The sequence below is a fragment of the Mus pahari genome, chromosome 18 (assembly GCF_900095145.1).
Source record: "Mus pahari chromosome 18, PAHARI_EIJ_v1.1, whole genome shotgun sequence".
Classification (NCBI taxonomy): Eukaryota; Metazoa; Chordata; class Mammalia; order Rodentia; family Muridae; genus Mus; species Mus pahari.
Genome location: NC_034607.1, coordinates 39649626 through 39653018, shown reverse-complemented (window position 1 = coordinate 39653018; position 3393 = coordinate 39649626). Strand labels below are relative to the sequence as shown.

Here is a 3393-nt window from a genome sequence, read left to right as displayed (position 1 = left end):
AGAGAGAGAGAGAGAGAGAGAGAGAGAGAGAGAGAGAGAGAGAGAGACCATTGGCTTGCATTTAATCCTCTAGCCATACAGTGACTCCGAGGAGGCTTGAAGGAGTCTGGCTGCTTCTATCTTCTCAGATGCTGCTTGGCTCCATGGGGAGAAGGGAAGTCTATGCTGTAGAAATGACTACAAATGAATGAAAATGTGTGTGGTTTCTGGACAAAGTATGATACATCTAGAAAACACTACCGAAGTCCAGCTTCCCCCATTCTGAAATGATGATGCTAAGAACTGATGGGAGAAGCATCTTTCTGAAGGTCACAAAGGTGGTGACATGTGAGATAGCTGCCCAGCACCTGGTCTTCCCAGTTGGCATCTGAAGCCACAAAACACCTGTGCAGTGACAACATTTCCCAATCCATCCCCAAGGGTTTCTCACAGCATTCCCTCTTCCTGCACGTCTTGCTACTCTTGGGGTCAAACATGGCTTCTGTGCCCTAAGAGACAGAATCCCAAACTTCAAGGCAGATAGTTCATAGGCACTATGGAATGCAGAGTGTCAGGTGTCCTCTGTGGCCTTCTTCAACTTGTCCTACCTCTTCTATGCAATCTGTCTCTCCCATCCATCAAAGTAAATCCAGTTGCCCTGGTGTTTTGTGCCCTAGTTCACAGCATGGGAGACTATTCCATCCCCTACCTGCCTCCAAACTGGTAGACCAGCATCAATATACTTGAAGACAGTGGGCATCTAACAAATGCTTGTCCAATGGATGAATGCAATTGCATGCATGAAGGAACGCATTTGCCCTTGGCCTGGGAAGATGATATTGCTATTCTTCTATCACAGAAAATATGTGAGGGCTCTAGAAGGCATCTCCATGAGCAAACTCACGGAGGATGTAGACTCCAGTCCACAAAACTGTGCATCAGACACTCCTCTACTCTCCCAACCACTCCTATGAATTGCTAATGCCAACAGTCAACACGAGCACCACCCTGGCCATGTGTAGACATTCCATTTCCTCTAGCCCTGCTCTCCCAGATGTGGACAAGTCTTAGGTTTGCAAATAGATTTTATCTCACGTGGCAACTTCGATCACTCAGCCATGCCGTCTGAGTTTCTATGTTAACACGATTCTGATGTTTGACTATAGAACTGGAGAAAGAGAGCTGTGATCCGTTAGTGGCATATGTGCTGGGATGAGAGCGGCATGAACAAAGTACCTGACCTGGGATGACAGGTGATCAAGATCATGTGGCCTGTAGACCCCTACCCTGCTTTTCTGAGCAGGTCTCACATCACACACTCTAACTACAGGAGATGTCCTGTGCAAACGAATACACCTGGAGGCTGCATCTCAGCATCTCTGCCTCCTACAGATGCAGTGTGCTTTAATAGTTGAAAGGCTCTAAGGGTGTATGCATTGGTGCTGCTTGGTTTTAATCAATCATTAACAATGAAACCACTTTTTCTGGCATAGAGCGATTATTAGTCAATGTAACTAGTATTCATTAGAGAAAATACATCCAAGGAGCTGGTGTTTAGAATTGATAATCTGGGCTACCTCTTGCCCCGTGACACCTTTGCTGAGAAGGCTGACCAAGGTCAGGAGGATGGTCAGAGCAGTGAAGCTGTGAACTACCCCATTTTTTACCCCTACCTGTGACCTTAGCTTTGAACATGACCTTGACACCCTTGGCCACAGCCAACTTAGCTATCAATTGGGCAATGCCATTAAGGACACACAGACTCGGGGCTTTGAATTTGTTAGGGACTCCCTTCCTATCGGGAACAAAAAGGCTATAACTCAGAGCCACAAGTGCTAAGATTAAACCAGCCTGTAAATGTAGCATGCTTTTTAATCTGCTCATCCTCCCTCCAGGCAGGACACAGACAGGAAGATAAATGAAATTGGCATTTTTTTTATTATGCACCTAGCTCTGCTGGCAACTCCCCTGGGCCAAGGGGTGAGTGTTTATCTGCATGCCTCATTTAGTCCTGCTCTAAGCCCTCTGAATCAAGGGCTACATCTCCTCCCTATGCCCAACTGAGCCCCTGACTCTGCTGGGCACCAAGTGGGGCTCATTAAACTCTGCAGCACACCAGGTAACCGTGTCTTATGCCCCTGCTTGGTGAGTGCCAGCAGATGCTGACAGCTGAGGATAGGCTTGGGGTAGGTCAGAGAGGATATGCACACCTAGGGGTGTGCCAGGAGCCAGCGCTGTCTGGAGGAACTGCAAACCTTCTAGCACATCCTGGGGAGAGATGGAGCAGACCCGGAAAGGAACACAAAAGACCTTTTCCAGGCCCAGGCCCAGGCTATGTGCCAGGCTGCTTCTTCAGAGCTGTACCTGTCAATGATCACATGGGCCTAAGCAGGGGACTCAAGGGTTGTGTCTGAGGCCAAGGATACAGCCTCATACGGGAGTCTATCCATATCTAGTTCCAAAATGTAAGGCCTAGGCCTAAGGGACGGACATCAGCTAGGAGGGAGTTCTCCCTGTGCCTGCCACTTGCTTACTCAGTGGTCTTATAAGAGTTACTTCACATCTATAATTCTGTCTCTTCCTCTGTAAGGCAGAGGCTATAGAAATACTCACCCCAGAGAACAGAGAGAAAGCTGGCTGGGATGTCTTCACTGTGTCTCCTTGTCCAGTAATAGGCCATTCAGTAGCTGCCTCTAACATGGAGTGGGTGGGAAACTCTCTCTTTCTCCAGGTCTTCTGTCTCCTTAGACAGCATTAGCATGGATCAATAGCTCAGATACAACTCAATCATATTTCCATCCCCGTCTCTAGGCTGAGGGCTCCTGGCTCCCGGAAGTGTGGGCTGATGGTTGGCTATTCTATGTTCTGATGTTCCTATAGCTCTACCATCTACCTACAAGTGATACCCTACATCTTGGTGGTAGGGATCAAGAAGAAGGGAGTTCAGGCTGTGAGAGGTCACCTTCTCATAGACGGGGGGGGGGGTGTCTCTGGACAGAGGCAAGATGTGGAATGAAAAGAGCTAACCTTGACTATCTTGACTATCCTAGCTCCAGCGATGTCTCTGCCTTCCTCACATGGGACTCTAACTCACAAGATTGCATGGCACGTGGGAGAGAGATGCCTTCTGTGTGACAGATTAGAAGAGGCAGGGGACCACAAAGCTATCACCTTACCCTACAGACAAATGCAGCAGCCCATGCTAGGCATCTGCAGTCACATCTGAATTCACCCACTTCCGGGAGACAGCACCCAACATAATGGAGCTACCCCTGCACCTGCTGGGGGCTGAGCAAAACAAGGGTCTTTTTCATCTCTGGCCTCCCTCTCTCATTCTAACTCCATGCAAGCAGCAAGAGAGACATTGATTTTCTCCTTCTTCTTCTTCTTCTTCTTCTTCTTCTTCTTCTTCTT

General features: G+C 48.2%; 1 protein-coding gene across 1 annotated transcript in view; it reads left to right on the top strand.

The window, feature by feature from the left end:
* Positions 1-3393, top strand: part of Capn13 (calpain 13) — a 74461-nt gene that overhangs the window by 33898 nt on the left and 37170 nt on the right. The gene's annotated exons all lie outside the window — the stretch shown is intronic.